This window comes from Pinus tabuliformis, chromosome 4_1 (genome assembly GCF_031772625.1).
Source record: "Pinus tabuliformis cultivar Carrire ecotype Pingquan chromosome 4_1, CPIR1, whole genome shotgun sequence".
Taxonomy (NCBI): Eukaryota; Viridiplantae; Streptophyta; class Pinopsida; order Pinales; family Pinaceae; genus Pinus; species Pinus tabuliformis.
Genome location: NC_142303.1, coordinates 867,534,029 through 867,561,488, shown reverse-complemented (window position 1 = coordinate 867,561,488; position 27,460 = coordinate 867,534,029).

Here is a 27,460-nt window from a genome sequence, read left to right as displayed (position 1 = left end):
CAAATAGCCACGAGGGAATTTGAACAGTCATAAGGGCTAGTTTTACCCTTGGCTATAAATACCCCTAATTTTTACATGAAAAGGACCTTTTTTCACCTTGGCTCCTCCCACATAGCCTTGAGAGTCTGTAATATTTTCTTTGAGGAGTAAGCAGTGGCTCCAATGCCCAACTATCGAGGTTAGTGATGTAATGGTCTACAAATGTGTCTTGGAACTTTCACTTAATTCAGAATCATGTTAATAGGCCATCACGTTTTCACACGTGTATTGTATTCGTTTGTAAGACTATCATATTGATGCTTGTAATGCATGTTTCTTTAACCTGTATTAAGACAGTTGAACTATTTCAGTTGTTTTAGTAGATATGCTATTGGAAATGTGTTGTATTAGTTGCTAATGTTGTCTCACCTATGTGGTTTATCCCACTGAAAACTCGACAGATTCATTCTTGTAAACTTGTTATAACACCCTTCGCACTCATGTGGACTATTCCATTGGATGTTGTACGTGATATATGTTCGCATTGTGTTTGTGACTGCCGCATCTGTGTGACCTACTCCGCCGGAAGTTGTGCATGTCCTATTGTGTTGTGTGCCTCAAGCAGAGTTGGGACTATTCCCTTTCAACCTGAGACTCACTCCGACCCTCTCTCTCTCTGTAGTGAAAGAACCCTGACACAGGCCGCACTAGGCACTCACCAAACACACGAACCTAATTCTTCGAAGATAAAGAAAACCACTCTCAAGTGCTAACAAGCAAAAGCTAAGGCAGATATTTAAGATAATGGCAACCGGGCCATCATACCGGATGTGACTCCTACACGAAATGGTGTGAGGTCTAGTTGGGACTTCATACCATGGAGATCCTCTAAATGTTGGCGGGTATAGCACCGTCAACACACTCTAAAAGAGGTTTTCACCTCACGAGATTTGATTCCTCTCTGCACTTGGAAAATTCAAAGATAAGGTGGATCTAAGGGCTTAATTTACTTTAGATGTATTCTAATTGAAAAAAACCTATATGGATACTAATACTAATTCTTCTTATTGAATTTGTAAAACAAAAATGATTTACAGTAATAAATAATATAAATTGAAAAATATTATATAAATGACACATGCAAAATTGTCAGATATTTGAGATCTTATGTTAGGATATAGAGACTATATTCCTTAACTATGTATAGTCGATACTATGTATACTCGATAGATTATAGAGAGCTTATTTCTCTACTATGTAACATATTTATTCATCTATCTTTAATTTACCTCATAATAGTTGACCAAATAACAAATATCACAACTTTATCAAACTAAATTTAAAAATATTATTCACTCACATAATCCTACTCGAGTTTCAACCCACGATGAGGCTTCTTTTAATGTAATTTTTCAAATAATAATGTGCGTTTGTAGCCTATCTTTGCTTCTCCACCCCTAGCTAATTTCTTACTCTCACACTATTCGATATTTTTTTTCTCAGATCACATAATCTTACTCTGGTTTCACCCCACAACAATGCTTCTTTTACTGTAATTTCTAAAATAATCATGTTCCTTTGTAGTTTATTTTTCCTTCTCTGATCCTACCATATTTCTTCCTCAAACACTATTCCATACTTTTTTGTTCAGATCCTTAATCATTCATGTCATATCATTTTACGGTGACATACAATCGATTTGGACGATATGAGTTTACTAAAAATTAGGAGAGACAAAATATGGAGAAAATAAGCATCTCATAGGTGAGCCTAGGAAGAGTGCTTGCAAGTGACACTATTATTCAATCAATCAAAATTTTCATACATATATAGGATTATGGATATGTTGAGGAGTTAAAATAATTTCCTCATAAATAGGATCCAATAACTAAATATGACCCATAATCCCAACATTCAAGCTAGAACACCCAATATTTCTCCATTATTCCCCCCTCAATGGATAAATGGATCAACGAATAATATGAACAACATATCCCTACTCGTCTCATCCTCAACTAGGTTTACAAAACTTAATAACAAATCTTTCATTTTTCCTTCTTGCTAAAGGGTCCATGCTTATTCATTTTCTGGTACAACTTCATCTTCACTTTTATTCCCATAAGATAGTGGTGGAGCTTCTCCTCTTTTTTACTTTTTCTCCCCCAAATTTGAACACTTGAACTCTTAATCTCCTCTTTCTTGGTGTTGATTTCAGGCTAACTTTATTTTTATTCAAGATTGTTGCAGGTTCTTGGGACTTATACTTATCCTTAATGTTTTCAATTTCTACAAGATTTATTACTTCGTCATGGTTGTTAATATCTGCACACTTAAAATCAATCTCATATTAAAGTTTATGCTCTCTTTTAAGAGAGATTTCCTTTCTTCATCTTTCTCTCTTGACATAGTTTGTTGTTTCATGTCTTCAACCTCTTTAATCAATTATGTTGCTGCAAACATGTTGTCATGCATTTCATTTGTGTATGGAGGTAGACATTTCTTCTCATCAAACAACAACTCATTAATATTATGCTTTTCATGCATCATATTTAACCACTCTTCATGAGATACATAGTTTTCATCAAATTTGACATCGTACTTCTGTGCATCAACCACACTTTCCTCATAAGAAAATTCATATTCTACATCAATGATTGTTTCTTCATTATCACATGTTTCAATGTCAACTACAGACACACATTCATCATGCATCATTGCAACTTCAGTGTATCCATCTTCAAATTCAAAAACAATTATTAGACTGAAAGCACAATCATCATTTTCAAAAAAAATACTTTCATCATCTTCAGCGTCATTCAAACTTTACTTCATATATAAAATATCTCACAATATTTTTTCATTTTGAATCTCACCATATTCATGTAGTATAATAAACAAGATGTTTTCGTCTAATGCATATGTTACAAAATGTAATGCTGATACATATTTACTCATATCTTGGTTTGAATTAACAAAATCATCTTCAACATAATTCAATAAATCTACCTTCCATAGTATTGTTTTCATTTCAGTTGCCCAAATTTCATAATTTATACCTAAGAAAAAGGATAGATGTGGCATTAACCTTTTCAAGATTTCATGTAATTCAACAAATTATCACTGTGTTGATCCATATCTACATTTTCATCGTTGACTTGATCAGCTAAGGTCCATCAACCCAACCTAAAACTCTTCAACAAATTTAACTGAAAAATATATTGCATTTGTCTCTTGATGCTTTCTCTTAGTATGTTTCAATTTACTCAGAGACCGAGCCTCCTTTGTCGACCCATCACTGCATTCGTTGCAACACACAAACACTCGTCCTGAGGATCGAACACTCAAGACAACCTCTCCAACAAGTGAAGATCGATGCTCCATGCACCACAGTTGAATATCCACCTTCAAGTGATCTAGATCACACAAACCCGGCCACAGGCTCTCCATGGTCGACTCTCCACAAGCTCGCATCAAGAACCACTCCTCACAACAAGAGGGTTGCTCTATAACGAGCACTCATCGGGCAGATCGGTGAAACCACAACTCCTTCACGTCAATCCAGTCGGCCCATCACAACTGAACTTACACCAACAGATCATAGCTGGACAGATTGGCCACCACTCCAGACACGCACATGCAAATGGCAATTCACTCTCACAACCAACATATGATGCATGGAAAACATATCCACACATGAAAAAAATGTGTATCTTCAACAAACTATGGCCCTTCCAATATCTCGGAGAACCATATTATCACTTACGAATCGACGACAGGAGATGTAAGAGCATATATATGCAAAACCAATAGTTGCACAATTCTATCGATTGAGCTCAAAGAGCACATAAACATTTTGTCAAAATCACTCACGGTGGGCAAGTTGATTAAAATAAAAAGGAAAAAAGTGAACCCATCAACGCACCTCCCGCTTTTAACCATTAGCGTTGCAATGCAACAAATTTTTAACCTGGAGTTTTCATTATATCAATGCACTTTACGCTCTATATCAGGAAGCGATGACCAAAACATAAATAAAAAAATTGATCTCAAGCTTGTAGAGGCCTGAATTGAGATAATAAGAACTTGCAGAGCCGCGTTTATCTCTACAGACAAACCTTACACAGCACTCAAATACCTAAGAATCTCCCCCAATACACTGATCGCCTCTCCACGCTTCCACTGCATGTTGGAGGATGTTGGGCTCATGGCACCACCAATCTTAACCCTGTGATTATCTGAAGGAACCCCTTAATGGAAACACAGCAATGGCTCCACACGGTCTCAACTCTTCGGACAAATTTCAACTCTCAGGCATTTCTAAAGGTTGTAACTCACAATCAAAACTCTAGTTGCCAGTGTATATAAGCTCAAACGAGAAGCCTCACGATCCTTAGTGTTAGGACTTGCGATCCGTGCGACGGGCAGGGCAACTCCACCGTGCAAAGTGCGTGCAAAATATGAAACGAAATGAGCCAAGAACCGAGTTTATAAGGTGTTGGGCGAGTTTGGGGGGGGGGGGTTCCATGAGTTGGGCAGGCCGACCATCCTCTTGGGCGAAACAACACATGTTGAACGAGTCGGCTTGGGTGTTTGGTGTGGGTCGACCGAGTGACACAACTCGCCAACTGCAGGTATATATTGGAGGTCGTTTGGAGACAAACAACCATCATTCGATCAACACGAGTTCGAATAGGGAGTTCTGTAGTGCGTGGATGAGCCTGCATGATGGGCGGAACTCGGGTGTAAACTCGTTCAGAAAAGTCGTTTGGGAAAGTTGTTCGGACAGTCTTTTGGGAAAATCGTTCAGACAGTCGTTCGAGAAAGTCGTTCGGACAATCATTCAGGAAAATTGTTCAGACAGTCGTTCAGAAAAGTCGTTTGGACAGTCGTTCAGGAAATTCATTCAAACAGTCATTCGTGAAAATCGTTCAGACAGTTGTTCAGGAAAGTCATTCGAACAATCGTTCGGGACAGTCGTTTGGACAATCATTCGAGAAGTCGTTCGGGAAGGTCATTCAGAAAAGTCCTTCAGGAAGGTCGTTCAGGCAGGTCATTCAGGCAGAACTTGGGTGACGTTGTTCGGGCGACCTGGGCGAGGTCGTGTGGTGACCCGGGTGAGGTCGTTCGGGCGACCCGGGCGAAGTCGTGTGGCGACCCGGGTGAGGTCGTTCGGGCGAACTCGGGTGAAGTCGTGTGGCGACTCGGGTGAAGGCGTGTGGCGACTCGGGTGAACGAAGTTGGGTGAACGGGTAGACGTGCAGACGGGCGGCCGGGCAAGGGCGCGCCGTGCACATCAGAATGAAGAATCATGCGGACGAGCGACCTGGGTAGGGCGCGTCGTGCACGACGAAATGGAGGAAACAGTGAAGTGTTGAGATTGTGAGCGAAGGTGTGACTCGTGTGGAGGCACCCATGTGTGGCAACTTGGTTACGACGAGATGCGCCCAAGTTGGGCAAACAACACGATTGTGCGACGAGGTGAACGAAGGGTTGGTGAGTCGTGCGGCGACTGTGCGGGGGCGCCAACGAGCTGGGCAACCGTGTTTGCTGAAGTTTGAAAATTGGCTAAGTGTAAATTTGGGGTTTCCCACGATTTAACTTGTACTTGTAAAAGAAGATTAAATATATTGATTCGGGCATACTCATATTGCAGGGAGTTGCCCCTCCCTTTATACTGTTGTGCATTTATCTTGTATAATGCTGTTATGTGAATGTTATGGGCTTTCACTTGTATAAAGGAACACATTAATAATACTTGGTAACGAAAATAAGACTAAGTATGGAATGTTAGGCGTAATCTACAATCATAAGTATTGGTGAAAAGAAAACGGTTGGTAGTGCCACACCTCGCTATAAGCGGTTGAAAGACTACCGCAGGTGTAGGGGCGTGACAGTTGATATCAGAGCTAGTGAACTGAATCAAGGAGCTGATTCTACGAAGACCAAAGACTTGGCAAGGAGTTCAAGTTTTGCAGGTGACTGGTGGAATATCAGGGTGATTCAGGTAAATGGTGAAACAGGTTTAGCAGAGGTGAAGCATCGTGCTTGGACCAAGCTGAACGACAAGGCATGGCAAGTTTGGAGGAATGTGAAGGGAAGCTCTTGCTGACCTTATACAAGTTGAAGCGGATGAAAGAAGAGAATCCTCAGATTCGAAAGGAACTTGAAGTCTTGGAAAGGAATGTTGAAGACGAAATTCTTCAACTTGGCTAGGCAATGGAGCAAGATGAAGTTGTAGATTGTGCTGACGAGGAAGAAGAAGCCGTGATGTTTGAAGATGTTGCAGATATGACAACGATGGAGGATGAACTTGAGATTGGTCAAGTTGGACTAGGATCATGCAGTTTGCAGACATGGATGAATGAGGGTACTCATATGGAGGAACCTCATGATGATGAAGTAAGTATTGATACTTGTGTTTCACTTGAGCATTTGGTAGATGGACCGTATGCACGGAAAGGCAAAGCCAGCGTGCCGATGCTATGGAGGATCTTGCCATGGATGTCTATGACGAGACCTTGTATGAAGAGGCAAGGACCATTGATTGTTGTAGAACTTGTTGGGGTTGTTTGTGACATTATGTTAGAAGGTACAAAGGCCCATGACAAGGGAGGAACATGATGATCGTTGCAGAGGATTGGGTCATTCTTTAGCCACATGGAGAATTGGCTAAGTTCCCGGCATGACTCATGGATAGATTGGAGGAGGGCACACACTTGAGGTATGATGTTACTTGGGTGGACTTCTCATGGCCAAGACCAAGAGCAAGTCTTGGTGGAACCTTCAGTGGGGGAGCCATGATGGAAGGGACTCGTGATGTGATGATGATGATATGGTTGGGTGACCGAGTTCACTAGACCGTAGATTGCAAACTTCGGTGAGGATGGCCGATTGTTGTGATGGGTCTACTTGGTTGGACTACATGGGAAACTTAGTCATGGACATCAAGCTGGAGACATGGAGCATGGCAGTCTTATGTAGGGACATTAAGCAGGAGCACTTATAGAGGTGTCACTTATGGGCATCCAATAAGGAGTGCCAAGGCAGGTATGTTGTGTAGGTGGATTCGCTGGTGTGACATGGAGATGTTTCACTTATGAGCCGATGGAGAGGTTGTGCACTTATGTACAACAAGGCCATGGAGTTGGATGGAGTTGTGACCAGACTATGGAGCATTCCTACTACATGGAGAGCTGAGGCATCTTGCAGGGACCTTTGGGTTGAGACCTGCATGCTTGCTGAGATGTTGGTTGGAGATGACTCAAGGATCTCATGATGACATGAGCTTGTGACATTTAGGGACTTCATATATGGTGGATTTAGAGGATTTGATGCATTGAGGAGCTGAGGTCAGAGACTTTGATGTAGGATGGGGTGCATACTTTCAAGTACATGTATGGGAATGGCTTGGAAGAGTGACCTGATGTGGAGGATCGATATGAGACACTTTGGAGTGATGGAGTTACAACGACAATGATGCCTTGGTGGCAACACTTGGGCATGGATTGAGTCGAGACTCAACCAATTTTGACACATGAGAGCTGATTGATCTGTGATCATAGGCAGCACATGGATAGATGAGACAGGTATATACTTGTTTCTATGGCAGACTTGAGGGATGGCACATTGCAGATATGATGGAGGTTGCTTCATGGACCTGGATGTGGCACATCGAGAGTCGGAGATTGATGAGATGGTCTCTTCATATTGAGGAGGTACACATATGGATGATGATGTTGGGGTAGATGTGGCTGATTTCATGCAGCACATTAGTACCAAACATCATGGACAACATGTTGCAGATGAGATGGAGGCTACTTCATGGACCTGAGCATGGCTTACACTTGTATGGAGATGGATTCTTGATCAAGTTGAGGATGTGACGGGATGTTTTGAGAAACGACTGATGATGGCATGAGGATGTGCATTCTCATGGTTTGAGCGTGACAGTTGGATTAGCTACCCAACTAGTTCGAGTCATGAGGGGATCCAGTGTACAGAGATGTGTTAGCATTGTGTTGGAGTATCATGGCAGTAGTTCACATGAGGACGATACATGATGAGGTCGACACGATATGTTGCAGGAAGCATCTAGCTTGAAATGGGGGGACCAACCTTCCACAACGGAGAGTAGCATGTGGAGATTGTGACAGGGGTGGTTGATGATCATGGATTGAGATGGGGTGTATACCTTGGTATGGTGATCTTGGTGACAGATGGTTGCTGGGATGAGATATTGTCGAGGACAATGACTTCCAGTGGGGGAGGACGTTAGGACCTACGGTCCAGCGACGGGCAGGGCAACTCCACCGTGCGAAGTACGTGCAAAATATGAAACGAAATGAGCCAAGAACCGAGTTTATAAGGTGTTGGGCAAGTTGAGGGGGCGGTCCCATGAGTTGGGCAAGCCGACCATCCTCTTGGGTGAAGCAACACATGTTAAACGAGTCGGCTTGGGCGTTTGGTGTGGGTCGGCTAGGTGACACAAACTGCCACCCGCACGTATATATTGGAGGTCGTTTGGAGGCAAACGACCATCATTCAATCAACACGAGTTCAAATAAGGAGTTTTGCAGTGCGTGGATGAGCCTGAACGACGGGCGGAACTCGGGTGTAAACTCATTCAGAAAATTCGTTGAGACAGTCATTCGGGAAGGTCGTTTAGAAAAGTCGTTTGGGAAAGTCGTTCGGAAAAATCGTTCGGACAGTCATTCGGGAAAGTCATTCGGACAGTCGTTCGGGAAAGTCGTTCGAGAAAATCATTCGGAGAGTCGTTCGGGAAAGTCATTCGGACAGTCGTTAGGACAGTCATTCGAGAAGTTGTTCGGGAAGGTCGTTTAGAAAAGTCGTTCAGGAAGGTCGTTCAGGTAGGTCGTTCAGGCAGAACTCGGGCGAGGTTGTTCAGGCGACCTGGGCGAGGTCGTGTGGCGACCCAGGTGAGGTCGTTCGGGCAACCCCAGCGAAGTTGTGTGGCGACCCGGGTGAGGTCGTTCGGGCAAATCGGGTGAAGTCGTGTGGCGACTCAGGTGAAGGCGTGTGGCAACTCGGGTGAATGAAGTTGGGTGAACAGGTAGACTTGCAGATGGGCAGCCGGGCGAGGGCGCGCCATGCACACTGGAATGAAGAATCGTGCGGACGGGCGACTCCGGTAGGGCACGTCGTGCATGACAAAACGGAGGAAACAGTGAAGTGTTGAGATTGTGAACGAAGGTGTGACTCGTGCAGAGGCACCCATGTGTGGCGACTTGGTTACGACGAGATGCACCCAAGTTGGCCAAACAAGACAATCATGCGACGAGGTGAATGAAGGGTTGGTGAGTCGTGCGGTGACCGTGCGGAGGCGCCGACGAGCTGGGTAACCGAGTTTGCTGAAGTTTGAAAATTGGCTAAGTGTAAATTTGGGGTTTCCCAAGATTTAACTTGTACTTGTAAAAGAAGATTAAATACATTTCTCTTGTATAACACTGTTATGTGAATGTTATGGGCTTTCACTTGTATAAAGGAACACATTAATAATACTTGGTAATGAAAATAAGACTAAGTATGGAATGTTAGGCGTAGTCTACAATCGTAAGTATTGGTGAAAAGAAAACTGTTGGTAGTGCCGCACCTCGCTATAAGTGGTTGAAAGACTACCGCAGGTGTAGGGGCGTGACACTTAGCCTCTCTGCACAAAATTATATACCCAATAGAAAATACAGAGATGTTCTCCTCCATCGCTCAACGATCTCTCTTGCAACGACAATGGATCACAGAGAAAATTCAACTCCATCGTAGCTCCCATAAGATGCAAGAGAGCGTAATATACATTCACACCTCCTTGGATCGACAATTGCACACCATTTCCTCCCCACCGTCTGCAATCAACCAAATTGGTGTGTGTCTTCTAACGCAGTAGGCTCTTCTCGGGGTGAAACACTTGCTCAACAATCGATCAAACGATCTGGAAAATTACAGGCGGCTGCACCCAACAGTTTCGATCACACAACCTCAGCCACATGATAGTTTCAACTCTTCCCTTGCAGACTGATACCAACAAAAAAATTAGCAGAGACAGAATATGGATAAAATAAGCATCTTTCAGGTGAGATTAGTTCAACTTGAACAATGCTTGTACATGACACTATTATTCAAACCATCAGAAAGTCTATATATATATAAGATTACTGATCTGGATCCGTTGAGGAATTAAAACAACTTCCTCATAAATAAAATCCAAAGACTAAATATGACCATTGTCTCAACCATCCATTAATCTAGAACCCTTATATTTCTCTATTATGTCATATCATTTTACGGCGACCTACAATCGATTTGGACGACGTGAGTTTACAATAGATATTAAAAGGGGCAAGTGAACCAGTCATACAAAAATCCGTTCATTCACAGAAATACAACGATCATACAAAATGAAGTGGAAAACTATTTGACTGACGTGTGTAGGTAGAAAATCTTGTGATGTAACCCCGCAGTCCAAACATAACACTTGCACTCATACGTGAATTATCGAAAAACTAATTAACTGGCACGTGGAGATAGTAAATCTTCCGATGTAACCCTGCACTCTAAACATAACACTTGCACTCAAACGTGAATTACTGATAAAGGCGTGAGTTCCTCAGTTGCGACCTCCAGTATATCTTGTGGATATCCATTTATGGGTAGTAAACGTAACTTGTAGTGATATATAGTATCTGCACAGTAATGGAGAGATAGCACTAGATATATTGATACTCGTTAATTTGCATGGATAAAACTAATTATAATTTATGTGTGAACGTCGATATTGGTTGGCTAACATACATGAAAATTTGACATCGTCTACTTGGTCTGGACGTACGCGACTAGATACCTATCCCCCAATTAATACTAGCCATAAGATCTGTTCGACCTGGAGCCAACATTGTCTAAGCATTCTGACAAGTATGCATAAGTCTGTAAAATTGTATTAAAAAAAATTGAAATAAATAAATATTTGGACTGAAAAATAAAATGTAAATATAAATAAATAAAATATATTAAATTTAAATTTATTTTAATTATGAATGCATTAAATCTAGAGATATAAAAAAAAATTGAAACAAATAAATAATTATAATTATTAATAAATTATTTGTTCTTAAAAATAAAATATAAATATAAATAAATAAAATATATTAAATTTAAATAATTTATTTTAATTCTGAATGCATTAAATCTAGAGATATCAAATATTTTGAGGTACAAATATTTATGGAGTAAAAATGGATTTCATTCATCTTAATCATTGGTAGATAATGAGTTCAGATGAATCTACATTGGTGAACACTGACTAACTATAGTCATTGAGAGGGTGTATTTTATGAAACCAAAAAAGGGAACAAAATTAAAATAAATCAAAAAAAGAAAAAGAATATAAATATATTAACACATTAATAAAAAATGGACACACATTTAATTTTAAAAATTTAAAAATAAAAATAATAATATAAAATAAATAATTTAAAATAACATTGAAAAACAAAGAAACAAAAGTATTGTGGGGTGAGCACATCCAACCACATGGCTAGCACACGATTGCTACACAACCTCAGCATGGGTTGTGCAACAAATGAAGAATGACCACATAGGTGGGGAGAGGGCATGATTAACATTTCACTCCCCACAATGATTTATTACTATTACTACTATTATTATTATTATTATTATTTAACACATATGAAAACCTATCATATCATAACTCAGTTATTATTATTTACTAAATTTATTTATTTATTATATAATTTAAAAAATTTGAGTTTTAGTTAGACTTATTTTTTCTTTTTTTTTACAACTTTTTTTAAATATAAATAATTCTTTAAATTTTTTTTTTTTATTTTAATCTTATTTTGGGTTTTTAACTTTTTTTTGTAACTATTGGTTTTATTTTTTTATGTGGGGTATTATTATTATTATTATTATTGAAGGTTTCTTTTGGGTATTTTTTGAATGGTTAAAGGTAGTTACAAATAAATATTTGATTTTTTTTCTCATTAAAAATTTATTTTTATTTTTTAAAACAAAAAGGGGATTCTTTGAGTTTTTGTGAATTGAAACATGTAGTATTCATAATCAAAGCATAGTTTACATTGAGTGCATCATAATCATCTCCAGATCCCCCAACAATACAAAAGAAGCTAGAAACACTCATCACCAACATCTAAGCTTTAGAGCAGAAGATGCTCGTCATTAAAACATTTACCTTATCTATAGACCATGCAAAGACTGTATATCATATAAATTTAACATCAATACATACCAATGATCTAGATAATATAAAAAAGAAAGCGGAAACATCAAATTTTAAAAATGAAAGTGAAACCAACTAGTGAAAAATATGGTGCTCACTCTAGGTTTGACCTCTATCTTTCAAAACAACCTCTTTAGAAGAAACCCAACAAACCTTCACTCCATAAAACCAGCAAGATTTATTCATAAGGCACCCATAAACCATGAAGGGATAGAGGTACAATATCAAAACGAGGCATAAAATATCAATAAGTTGAACAATTGAAGCACTTTTCCATGCCTCGAGCACAAAATGATCATCGACATTCTTTGTGACAAATGCAGTTCTCACCAACTATAGGAAAACTACTCCATAATTCATAGCACAAGAGAGAAAATGGTAACATAAAATATTTTGGAAAGTATGTGTGGGACAATAACAACCCATAAAAGAGCCATATGCATCAAAACATAGAGTTTTCCACAAAACCACGAGTGGGCATAACATTCCACAAAAGAGCATTGAAATGATATCACCAGCAGAACAATGAGGACCATCCACCTTCGAACTAGAAACGGAGTGCCCGTAGAAAAATTACCTCCGAAGTTCACAAAAACTATAAAATACAATTTCACCATTAAAATATCCATACGAATAGCACAAGACCAGACAATTTTCAAGAATGCATCAAATTGGGAATACGAATAATTTTATGACATTTCACTTCAGAGCCAAAATGATATTCAAGCCACTATGGAAAATCTATAAATTAATGATGCATGCCAAAAATTTATAGAAAAACTTCATGAAACCCTCCACCGATAGTTTTGATCATAAGAAGTTATACTAGGAGCATTCCCACTATCATTTGAAGGATCAATGAGGACACCATAGGAAAAATCACTCACCAAGAAGCCTTCTAAATGATCCAAGTGAGTTTCCACATTATCCAAACAATACCTTTGATTGCGAAGCATACTTTTAATATCCTCCAAAGAGGAGAATGCATATAATTCTCCGTTTTTAATCATTGAATATAAGGCATAGCAAGGTAGCCATTTGTTGCTGTAAGGCCAACAAATTCGTAAAATGAAGCCTTCTTTTCATAAATCTGTCACGGTCTGGAACCAATTTCGTATCCTCCCCGAGCAACTTAGAATATAAGTGATAAGGTTGATACCCTACCTCTTTACTTTACGGTAGTGAATTTTCATTGCTAAATTCCTAAGGAACAACCTCAAATAAGGTAGCGATATTCAGAAGAAAAAGGTCAGCTTCTTTTATTTCTGAAAATGCCTCTGCCACCTATCCTAGTACACATTATCTACCTAGGAGGCTTGAGAGTAGCTAGTAAGGAACACTAAGAGCAAGGAATGAAATGAAATCTACCTTCTAAGCAAGAAAATGGATGAGACACAACACCCTAAACACTTGACCTAAGAACAACCAAATCATCTCCCAAATGCCATACAACAAGAGAAAATTTGAGAAAATTTTCAAGCTTCCCACAACTCGAAAACATGACACAACCCAACAACTAATAATGAAAATATTTAATGCATAAATCTAAGGAACTATGAAAATATCTAAAATTCTTAATGTTGCCAATTGACACCAAATTATGAATAATCTGACCAAATTCAAATGGAATATTTAAACTAGATCCAAGAACATAAGAGACCAATGCTAAACCCTTTTGAAAGCAAACACCCATAGGACAATTTGAAGTTACCCAAATAACTAAAATCATTCTTAAGGACCCAAAAAATAAAGTAATTAAGAATTTATCCTCGATAAACCAAGCAAGCGAAATGGAAAAATAGACTTCCGAAAATCGTAACATTGATTCATTAAATGAGAATTGAAGCCCTTGAAAAATATTAGCAATCTTACCCGAACAATGAGGCATAACTAGTCACATATCAACAAACATAATAATTTACTGAGCCACTCCTAAAAGTGGAAACTAGAAGGAAATTTCACTACCTTAAAATAGGTAACGGAGGATGAGGAACTATCCTCACCTCCATTCACATAGACCTCGTACATGTTCCTTACAATCATCATAACTGCCAATTTAAAATGATTAACCCACCCATTAACCTTCACACACTCCTCAATGACCCTCTGCCACACCATTATGAGTACAAGACACTTGGAATGATGTCATGCATTCCAAGGAATACCTAGTATCTAAAGCAACAACCCCATCTAGGTCTATATTGTATTCCTCCCATAAACTAGAAAGAGGCCAGCTTACATCCAAATCAACAACATGAGATTTACGACCCATATTTGTTAAAAAATATGCAACCTTGTTACCCCCCCTTATATAATTTTGGACTATTACATATTGCAGTTCAAAAATCACGATGTTTATACTTCCAACTATGCCTTCCAACCTCCATATCATCACAATTTTCCTAGGAGGTTTCCCATTAATAATTCTTTGTACACATTGAATTATAGTGTGCGAATCTCCAATAATATGCAGTAAATGAAACCTCGCATGAATAGTTATTTGAATGCATTTCTCTAAAGCCAAGAAATCTTCCATATTATTAGTAGTCGATCTACAACTTTGTGCAAAGACTCACAATGTTAATGAGTTACAATCTGAGAAAATGGCTCGAAAGCCAATCATTCTAGGGTTATCCATCGACGCCCCATCAAAATTAAATTTGAAAAATCCTCTTGAGGAGGTGAGAAATAAATATTAGAAGAGATATTTAATGCCATTGTTTCCTTAAAAGAGCTCATCTGCTAATTCATATTGAATTTATATTGAATAACTACCTCTGTATTATCTACCTTCCAATCATCTATCGATCAAGAGACAATAATGGTGGTTTATCTTATATTTTAGATAATCACCTCTTTAATAATGACTACCCTTCTCCTCTTACCTCTAAAAAGCCTTTCATTTCTCTCTTTCCGCACATTCTAGAGAATAATGGCTTTCAACAAGATCCAAGCCATGTTGAATATGGGGATATTAATCATAAAAAAATTCCATTGAGAAATCAGTTCCACTAAATACTCTCTATTCCAAGTATTAGTTTTAAAAATGGAAGAAAGAAAATACCATATGTCCTCCGCAAAATCACAGTAAATAAGTAGATGATCCATCATCTCCATGTCCATATTACATAGCGAAAAAAGATATGGCCCCTCAACACCTTTATTTTTAATGTGGTCCCAAGTGAGAAGCATGCACCTGCACACCATGCATAGAAAAAGAAAAAAAATTGGCCAGTGAATCCTAAACCAAATCTTGCACCAAATAATGGCTTTGTCTAATCTAGGGTGATCCGCACGAAAAACATATACCTCTTGTAATTTAGAAATCCCAATTGGAAAAAAATCCCAATGCAATATATATTTACATTTTATGACTAAGAGGAACCCAACAACCATTGCTGACATGTAACTACCAGTAAACCTTTAGGGGCCTAGCGCCTGTCCTCTTCTCTATAATTCAGGTTACAAATAAGGGGATTTGACCCTTGGATCTCTCAATTTTCACATATTTCATGTTACTTCGGTCAAAAATTAAGATGCCCCCTCAAGATAAACCCAATGCAACATATCACTCTCCTATGAGAGTATTATTTTCCTCTCCAATAATTCTTGTTGAAGGCTTTCCCAAGGAAATTCCTAGGAAAAACATGGCCAATCTTCCTTACCTTTCCACTTCCGACATAGTGAAGAATTTGAATCTAACTTCCAAAACTCTCTAATCCTCACCGCTTCCATACTAGTTGTAAATTATTTTAGAGTGTTGAGGTCCTCTATCTAATTAAGACATGGTAACTTCTGCCAGGCCTCATCCCAAAATAGAGTTGAGTCTCCCTTCTTGGCTTCCTAAAAAGAATGTTTTCTCGCAATTTATTAATTCTCCTTAGCCCATAGCCATAAAATTGAACTAACAATGGGGCTTCTTCATTTTACTTTAATTTATTTTTTCAAATTAATTTCCCCTTTAAAAAATATTTGCAATTTTTTTCTCGATTTTCCTATTATTAATCATTAAAAAAAGTAAGTAATTAATAATTAAAAAAATTTGTAATCCCACTTTTTTTGGTGAATTAAGATTCTATTACCTCATAATTTCAGCATACATCAGATAAATGTATCACTATTTTGCAAAATAGAGTCTCAATCTACCACTATGGAACCTTGATCTATTGATCATTAACTAAAGTTCAAGTAATTTCGAATAAAAACAATTGATACTTAGAAACTACTAAAGAAAAGATAGATTGGACTAAAAAGTAAATAAAATAGTTTCCTAATGGCATGACATCATATCAAGAGTCTAAAGAGGTGACCGGCACTAGGTCATGGGCACCGATTCCAGCTAGAGTATGAGGTTTTATGTTACACTAAAGGTGACTTTCCCGATGAGCTAGCAAGGAATCTAAAGTAACAAGGTAGGAGTGTTGGTATTGTTGCACCCACTTGATTCCATTCAAACATGAGATGATATCATTGTGGCATTCACTATTTTCTCTTAACACACTACCTAAAAGGGTTTTCATCTAGAAATGGAGGGTAATGATTTTCAAATATCATTTATGTCTTCCCTCGGTATGACCAATGTCAGGAACCCAATTAGTTACCTCCTACAATATTTATAAATATTAATAAGATTTATGACCATTTTTTTCAGTGCTTTAACTTGACGTATTTCTTAAAAAAATTATGGTGGTGTAGCAGAATAGAAGATGGATGGAACTTCCTGGGCATGGGCTTGAGCTCAATGCCTGACATGCAGGCCTCTGCCCTGAGTCCCCTTGACGTTTGTTCATCAGTTGTTGAGGCATAGTGAAATAGAATGGATATAAATAAGCTAGATAACTAGACCCCAAATCTAAACATAGGGAAAGAAGGTTGAGAAAACCTGTAGGATGCAAAAACCAGGGGTTTCTATGAAACCAAAGCGAGAAAGGCCAATGAGTAGAGAAGAGAGAATGAAGAGATATGACAGATGAAATATTTTTGTAGGGCCTAGAGAATGACAGGAGAAACCAAAACTTTGGCCACAACATGACCCATTTAGACTCAAAATGAAGACAACCAACATCCACCAATGAGGGACAAAACTAGAGAATATGATTAATGAACCAGAGGGATAATACAATACCCTAAGTTTTATATCTCACCAAACCTAAACCAATGAAGTCATGTTTTCTGAAGGATGGCATACATCACAAGATCCAAATTAGTATGTGAAGTCTCATCATTTCAAATCTATCTTTATTTAAAGGTTGATTATTTATCATTGCTTGGCTACAACAGTCTGTGTCACATGCCTCCATACCCAACACCTAGTATTTTGTGCATGCAAGAGTAGGTCGAATCTGGTCCATTGTAGAAGGCCAACATCCAAACTTGGTGAAAATCCCATGAATTATGTCATGACTCTCAGAATTTACTGCCACATACATACCTTCCAGTGTCAACCACCCAAAGGAATTTTCCCACCTGCAGCGAGGGAAAGCTCTAGCGATGCCAGAAAAGAAACAGAGTAACCTCTCCCCTCACAAAGAAAAATATGAAGGAAGGCTTGAGATCATAATGGGCATATTTTTGTGGTTCACATGTATGTTGCATGGATAGGTTTAGTGACGGTATTTCCTACCCCATAAATTTGTGGGAGTTTTTTGGGTAGCACCCCCAGTAAATGTTGTGGGAGGTGATGGGGTGGACTCCCCCCCCCCCCCCCCCAAATTGTGAATTTCCATGTTCCATTAACCATCACAATGAATAGAGGGAATTTAATGTCATTTTTAAATTTATAGTCGACTTCATGATTTTTATTTTCATTGGAACCAACAATCATGTCCATAATCTCAATTAATTAGTAATTTCAACTCCTAAAACAGAATAAAATAAATGCTAGAAAATTTTTTAAGAACATAAAAGGAAAGGATTAGAAAAAGAGAAAAAATAAAGGTAGAGAAATATTAAGTGTTAATTTTTATTGTTTTTGATAGTCATGATATTTGGTCTTTAATACCATCATTGAAAATTGTTTGAATTTTAACCCTAAAAATGGGCAATGTTACATCACCACTTTTGTATTTCAGTGTGTTTTTCCATGTCTTTTGTAGCCATGATATTTGTTCTTTGATGGCCCGATTGGAAAATGTTTGAGTGTAACCCTAGAAAGAAAGAGGTAGTATTGCATCACACATTTCCCATATTGGTGTGGTTTTTCATGTGTTTCGTAATCTCGATATTTGGTTTTAATGCCATTTTTGAATAATGTTTGAATTTTAATTATGAAATGAAAAATGGGTTATGCTACATGAAGACCTTTTGAAATTAGCATGAAAATCATGATTTAATATAACCTCCAAAAAAAAAAAGAGATAAAGTTATCGTTAAGTTGGTAACTTTGTTTATTGTGTTTTATGACCATACTAAAGTGCTACACAAATCCTCATTTTATATTTCATTGTCATAATAAATTATGAAGAATGAAATTGGATAGTGTAGATAAAGAACACCACTCATCATTCCTAACAAGAAGTCTTTCCTAGCTCTATACACCAAAGGATATTTTCCATTTGTTTTTTTCCCTATAAGATAAAAAATGAGGAATCATAAGACTAGATGAGGATTATTTTATCTTCACATGTATTTTGAAAAATTGAGAACTAATGGACTAATAATTTATTTTCGTTTTTCTTTTTATTTTCAATAAAGGAGAAAAAAAGGAGGAAACTTAAAAGTATATGAGGACTCTGTTATCTTCACAGAGTTTATGAAAAATTAAAAAGTAATTGGCCAGGGAACTATTAATGGAATATTCACCTGGAACAATAAGAGAAGATGATCTTCGCAATTCTCTTCCATCCTCGACATATTTCTCCTCTCTGATCCTTTTTTCCACTTGGGGCTTGAACTTAAACCTACTATTTTTCCTTGCTATGGTTCACATCATTGTCCTATAAAGAAAATTATATCTAGAAAGGATGTCCCAATAATAAACAACTATACTTAAATCCTTCTAGCTAAGACACCCCTTATTTATGAGCATTTTTTGAAATTGATGAAAGGCCAATGAGTAGAGAAGAGAGAATGAAGAGAGATGAAAGATGAAATATTTTTGTAGGGCCTAGAGAATGATAGGAGAAACCAAAAATTTGGCCACAACATGACCTAGTTGGACTCAAACTGAAGACAACCAATATCCTTCAACGAAGGACAAAACTAGAGAATATGATTAATGAACTAGAGGGATAATACAATACCCTGAGTTTTATATCCCAACAAACCTAGACCAATGAAGTCATTTTTCTTTAAGGATGGCGGACATCACAAGATCCAAAGTAGTATATGAAGTCTCATAATTTCAAATCTCTCTTTATTTAAAGGTTTTTCCTTGATCATTTCTTGGCTACAATAATATGTGTCACAGGCCTCCATAACCAAGGACTAGTATTTTGTGCTTGAAATAGTAGGTTGAATCTAGTCCATTGTAGAAGGCCAACATCCAAACGTGGTGTAAATCCCATGAATTATGTCACAACTCTTAGAGTTTACTGCCACATACATACCTTCCAGTGTCAACCACCCAAAGGAATTTTTCCACTTGTACCGAGGGAAAGGTCTAGCAATGCTAGAGAAGAAACTGAGTAACCTCTCCCCTCATAAAGAAAAAATATGAAGGAAGGCTTGAGATCATAATGGGCAGATTTTTTGTGGTTCACATGTATGTTACATGGATAGGTTTAGTGACAATATTCCCTACCCTGTAAAATTGTGGGAGTTTGCTAGGTAACACCCCTACAAATGTTGTGGGAGGTGATGGGGTGGAACCCCCCCCACCCCCCCAACCCCCCAAATTGTGAATTTGAATGTTCCATTGACCATCACAATGATTAGAGGGAATCTAATGCCACTTTTAAATTTATAGTCAACTTCATGATTTTTATTTTCATTGGAACCAACAATCATGTCCATAATCTCAATTAATTAGTAATTTCAACTCCTAAAACAAAATAAAATAAATTCTAGAAAAAATTGTAAGAACTTAAAAAGGAAGCATTAGAAAAAGAGAAAAAATAAAGGTAGATAAATGTTAAGTGTTAATTTATATGGTTTTCCATAGTCATGATATTTGGTATTTAATACCATCATTGAAAATTGTTTGAATTTAAACCCTAAAAGTGGGCAAAGTTACATCACCACTTTTGTATTTCAGTGTCCTTTCCTGTGTATTTTGTGGTCATGATATTTGTTCCTTAATGCCCTGATTGAAAAATGTTTCAGTGTAACCCTATAAAGAAAGAGGTAATATTGCATCATGCATTTCCTATATCGGTGTGGTTTTTCATGTGTTTCGTAGTCTCGATATTTGGTTTTAATGCCATTGTTGAATAATGTTTGAATTTTAATTCTAAAATGAAAAATGGGTGATGTTGCATGAAGGCCTTTCAAAATTAGCATGAAAATCATGATTTAATATAACTTCCAAAACAAAACTCAATAAAGTTCTCATTAAGTTGGTAACTTTTTTTATTGTGTTTTAAGACCATACTAAAGCCCTACACAAATCCTCATTTTCTATTTCATTGTCATAATAGATTATGAAGAATGAAATTGGATATTGCAGATAAAGAACACCATCGTCATTCCTAACAAGAAGTCTTTCCTAGCTCTATACACCAAAGAATATTTCCCATTTGTTTTTTTTCCTATAGGATAAAACATGAGGAATCATAAGACTAGATGAGGATTATTTTATCTTCACATGTCTTATGCAAAATTGAGAACTAATGGACAAAGAATTTATTTTCGTTTTTATTTTTATTTTCCATAAATGAGAAAAAAGGTGGAAACATAAGAGTATATGAGGACTCTTTTATCTTCACAGAGTTTATGAAAAATTGAAAACTAATTGGTCAGGAAACTGTTAATGCAATATTCATCTGAAACAATAATAGAAGAGGATCTTCACAATTCTCTTCCGTCCTTGACATATTTCTCCTCTCTAATCCATTTTTCCTCTTGGGGCTTGAATTTGAACCTATTATTTTTCCCTGCTATGGTTCACACCGTTGTCGTATACAAAAATTATATATAGAAAGGATGTCCAAGGAATAAAAAATTATACTTAAATCTGTTAGGTCCCTATAATACTAGTGATTCCCCCATTACTATTCCCATTGTATCCCTTATTATTATTGTTGTGCCCCTATTGTATCGATATTGTTATTATTGTGCCCCATAGAATCCCTCTATTGTTATTTGTGTGCCTTTATATTATTATTGTTAGGTCGTCTTGGTTATATTGTGACCCCTTAGACTCCTATACATAGACGGGAGGTTTTGTCATTTGAATCATCCAAGGATTGTTCATTTTTGTAATGTAAAGGAGGTCACCCCCTTGAAAAGGCTTATATCTGTGTTGATCTATCTTTTCTATCTTTTTTTGAGTTGGTTTCATAACATTTGGTATCAGAGCTTTGGATTCTAGGGTTTCACTGCTCCAAACAAGTCATCGTGGCATTTTCTCTATACCTTTTTTTCTGTGATGTTTCAGAAGCTAAAAAAAACCATTTGAGAACAAATATTGGTGAACCTCGGGTTCGAATTTCATATCTTGTCTCGCTATATTTTTGGAGCTATGGTCTAAGGAAGTTAGATCTTTTGCAAGCTCCAGAATTTCATCTAAAACAGGTCATCATAGGATTTATGCTATCTCTTTCGCTACAAAGTTTCAGAAGCTAAGAAACAAACCCATTTGAGAAGAAATCGGTCTGAACCGCAGCACCGAGGTTCAGATCCTGTATCGCTATATTTTCAGAGATATAAGATGAGGAAGTTAGGGTTTTTGGAGACCCCCGAATTACATTCCAAATAGGTCACCTTGGGAAAATTGTCATAACTTTCTCTTTGAGCATTAGATTGAATTTTTGTCAGAAGTTACAGAAATAGGATAGAATATAGTTTTTCAGGTACCATTTTCAGATCCTAAGGTTGAAATAGTGACCCGCAACATGTTGTACCAGTTCGCTCTACTAAACAAGTCTATACTAAGGTCATCGTGGGAGATTTGGCATAACTCTTCATTGGAGAATCCAATCTTGATCAAACTTGCAGAGTTAGAAATATTACTCAGAGGGTTACTGCAGGAAGAAATTTCAGACCTTGGACATCTAAAATTATAGAAATACATAAGATTCAATATCAAGCTCCTACTAAGTGAAACAAAAAAGATGTATAGTTTTTTTATTTTTTATTTTTTTGCATGAGCTTGGTTTGAAAAATTATTTTAAAGGAATTCAAAGGGCATAGTTAAGCATTATTATTTGTAATTGATGCCCTGAAGAAAGAAAATGGAAACACCTAATAAGAAACTTGAAATCTCTAGCATGACTCATGAAGAAGAGGAAGAAATGCAACATGATATATCAAAATTATAAGACCAAGTGAAACAAATGTCACTCGCACAAAAAGTAACAGAATCTAAGATGGACGGTTTAAAGAAAGACGTAGAAGCTAAGATGGATGGTTTAAAGAAAGAAATGGAAGCTAAGATGGATGGTTTAAAGAAAGGTGTAGAAGTTAAGATGAATGGCATGGAAGCTAAGATGGAAGGCGTGGAAGCTAAGATGGAAGACATGGAAGCTAAGATGGAAAATTTGAAGACATGTTTGAAGACAGACATGGAAGATTTGAAGGCAGACATAGAAGATTTAAAGATAGATTTGAAGATAGATTTGACAAATTTTCTACAAGAAATGCTTACTAATGGCGAAAGGGTGGTAAAAGAAATTCATGATGAGAACAAAATAAATGTTAATCATGATTTCATAGACTCTAACATAGGATTGAAGAACCACCATGTTCCAAAGATCGACATGAGGAAGTTTGATGGCAAGGATCCCAGAACATGGATACTACAGATGGAGCAATTTTTTGATCTCAATAATGTGGAAAACACACAAAAGTTACGCATTGCAACTTTATATTTGGAACCAAATCAGTTTGTATGGTATTGATGGATTTGCTCTCCTAAACAAATTGTCACTTGAGCTATTTTCATGGATGAAATGATACCATATTATGAGGATACAAAAATCAACACTTTTTTTAGCCAATTGATAAATCTCAAACAAAGGGTTCAATTATGGAGCACATTGAGGACTTCCAAAAATTGAATATAAGGGTAAAAGATATTCCAGAGGAGCATAGGATTGATGTGTTCATAGGGACTTTAAAAGATAACATCCAACATGAGGTTTGCCATTGGGAACCAGATTCATTGGAGAAGGAATTCAGGTTGCAAGAAAAATGGAAAGCAAAATTATGGAAACAAGGAAGCCTAACACTCACAATCATAAAGATGGAAGTGTTACTGCCCCTATCCATCCACAACCTACAAGGTTGACGCCACAAAAATTGGAAGAAAAAAGAGCAAAAGGGCTTGGTTATAGTTGTGATAGCAAATACACTAATGGCCATAAGTGTGCCAAGAAGAAATTATTTTACATAGATTGTGAAGAGGAGGAAGAAAAGGAACAAGAAATATCAAAAGAAGAGGATATACACCAAGACCAAACCTTTGAAAAAGAAGAAATGAATCTGACCATATCTTGTAATGTATTGACTGGAATTACCACTCCTCAAACTATCGAGATAGAAGGGCATATCAATAAGAAAAAGGTAATAGTGTTGATTGATTCGGGAAGTACCCATAATTTTATTCATTGTAAGATAGCCAAGGAATTGAATTGCCTCCTATATCCAGCACTAGAGTGTCATGTGATGGTTGCAAGTGGAGGAACCATAAATTGCTCAGGAAAGTGCCATAATATCAAGCTATCCATGGGAGAATATGTATTGAATAGCCCAATTCTTTCCATTCCAATGGGTGGTGCTAATGTTGTACTAGGAGTCAAATGGCTACAATCCTTGGGTACAATAGCTTTTAATTTTCAAGAAATTTTCATGAAATTCTCTTAAGAAGGAAAGGATGTTGAATTAAGGGGTATCGCAGGGAAGCTGGGAAAGATAATCAGCTCTAATGGAATGACAAAGCTTCTAAAGAAAGAACAACGAGGCATAATTTCACAATTATGTTCACTAGAGGTTCCCACATTGAAATCATCCATTTCTCGAAGGAAAAGGTCTTGGACAATCGTTCGAAGGAATTTGAGACTCACAAAGGCCTCCCACCTATTTGTGATCATGATCATGCTATTAATTTGATTCCAGGAAGTGTTCCTCCAAACATCAGGCCTTACAGATATGACTATGTCCAAAAGAGTGAAATTGAACGTGTGGTTGTAGAAATGCTAGAGGCTAGTATAATTCAACCTAGTCAAAGTTCTTTCTCTACTCCAGTAGTATTGGTTCACAAGAAGGATGGATCATGGCGCATGTATCCAGATTATAGGGAGCTCAATAAGCTCACTATTAAATATAAATTTCCCATTCCTGTCATTGATGAATTATTAGATGAATTGCATGGATCAATTTACTTCACAAAGTTGGATCTTCGTTCAAGGTATCATCAAATTAGAATGAAGATTGAAGACATTCCAAATCATGAGGGTCATTATGAATTTTTGTTCATGCCTTTTGGCCTTACTAATGGAACTTCTACATTTCAAGGTTTCATGAATTCCATTTTCAAACCCTTCCTTAGAAAATTTGTGTTAGTATTTTTTGATGATATACTAATCTACAACAAGTCTTAGAAGGATCATGTCCAACATGTTGACATGGTGCTCAAACTATTGGAGGAGAAACAATTATATGTAAAAATCTCCAAATGTTTATTTGGAGTACAAGAAGTGGAATATCTAGGTCATATTGTATCTCATGAAGGTGTTAAGGTAAACCCTAGCAAAATTAAAACCGTTAAGGAATGGAAAATCCCCACATCCATAAAACATCTACAAGGATTTCTCGGGTTCATAGGGTATTATCACAAGTTTGCTAAGAATTATGGAAGAATAGCAGCACCTCTAACAAAATTATTGAAGAAAGATGCATTTTCATGGACTCTAGAAGCAACGAAGGCCTTTGAACATCTTAAAGAGGCAATGTGCCAAGCACTAGTCTTAGCTACACGAGACTTCACAAAAACCTTTATTGTGGAATGTGATGCCTCAGGAAATGGAATTGGTGTTGTTTTAATCCAAGAAGAAATACCAATTGCTTTCAAAAGTCATCTAATCAAAGCAAAGTATTTACACAAAGCTATTTATGAGAAGTAAATGTTGGCAATACTACATGCACATAAGAAATGGCGACCCTACCTAATGGGAAGACACTTCAAGGTAAAAAAAGGTCATGATAGTCTTAAATACTTCTTAGAACAAAGATTATCTTCAGAAGAGAAATAAAAATGGGTCATAAAGATGTTGGGTTAGGACTTTGAAATCGTCTACAAAAAAGGGAAGAAAAATGTTGTGGCAGATGCACTCTCAAGAAAGGATGAGGATGTGGAAGCATTTCTTTTCACCATTTCTATTATCCAACCAGATTGGATAAACGAAGCAATGGATGAATTGAATAATGACGAGGAAGTGTGAGCACTCATTCAAAAGATACAACAAGATCCTAGTACATCTGATACATTTAGCTGGAAAATTGATTCATTATGGTACAAGGATCGGTTATATCTATGTAAGAATTCCCAACTCAAATCAAAGATTCTTAGGGAATTGCACACTTCTCCCTTAGGAGGGCACTCAGGATTTCTAAAATCCTACCATAGGGTTAAGAAGGATTTTTTTTGGGATGGCCTTAAATCAAATATTCAAAAGTTTTTTGAGGAATGCTTGGTTTGCCAACAAAATAAAATTGAAACAATTAAGACCCCCGGGACTATTGTGCCCCTATTGTTCCCATATTGTTATTATTGTGCCCCATATAATCCCTCTATTGTTATTTTTGTGCCTTTATATTATTATTTTTAGGTCAGCTTGGTTATATTGTGACCCCTTAAACTCCTATATATAGAAGGGAGGTTTTGTTATTTTAATCATCCAAGAATTGTTCATTTGTGTAATTTAAAGGAGGTTTTCCCCTCGAAAGAGGCTTATTTCTAAGGCGTTGATATATCTTTTCTATCTTTTTGTGAGCTGGTTTCATAACATAATCCTTCTATCTAAGACACCCCTCATTTAAGATCATTTTTTAAAATTGATGAAAGGAAGAAAATATAATAGAAGGTAACATAACGAATCAATTCTAGTATAAGCTATAATTTATCAAATACAATATAAAGGAGTGCAACATTCTAGAATTTGGTAGCATCAATGAAGGAAGATAGAAAATGGAATGGGAAATGGATAACAAGCAAAAAAAAAATTATACAAGAAGGAAGGAGAAAAGAAGTAGACCACAAAGAATCTATTACATCAATACAAATAGAATAACAAATTAGGTGATAGGAGATCTTATGGGAAAAAATATCTAGAATGCAATGCCTGGAAGAAGGAGAGAAAAAAATGAAATTCTTCCATCACTCAATGATTTAGCCACGTTAACAAAATAGAATTATGAGCGTCAAGAAATCCCAAAATAAAATGTAAAAAAATGAGTCACGAGGACAGTACATTAAAACCAATGAGTTACTCTCAAGAGATTCTTATGGTACTAGTGAGGGATAGAAGGCATTCTTTCAATAAGGTCATAAATCATATCCCAAAGTTAGTAACAATTGAACAAAATGAAAATATCTTAAGAGAAATTACTCTAATTAAGTTGAAATAAATTGTAATTGGGATTGCTAGAAATAAGGCTCTTGACCTAGATGGATTAACTATTGAATTCTTTTAGGAATGTTGGGTTATTATTGGAAATGTTGTTGTGAAACTAACAGAAAAATATTGAAAATCAATCTATTTTCTTACTACTCTAAAGGAAACCTTCATTTCCTTGGTTCTTAAGAAATCCCACTATGAGTCCCCTACTAACATCAGAACCATAGCCCTCTACAATGACATTTGTAACATCATCTCAAAAGTCATTAATAACACGATGAAGTGACTCCTTCTTATGCTAATTTCCTCTAAAAAATAGGATATGTAAAAAGTAGGAAAATCCTTGTCATCATTCTCATTTATCATGAAGATGTCCACACCTTCACTACCTCTAAAGCCAATGGTATGATACTCAAGCTCGATATGTCAAAAGTTTTCGATCACCTTAACCAACAATTGATATTTCACATGTTAAAGGCCTATAGGTTTTTTGAAACAT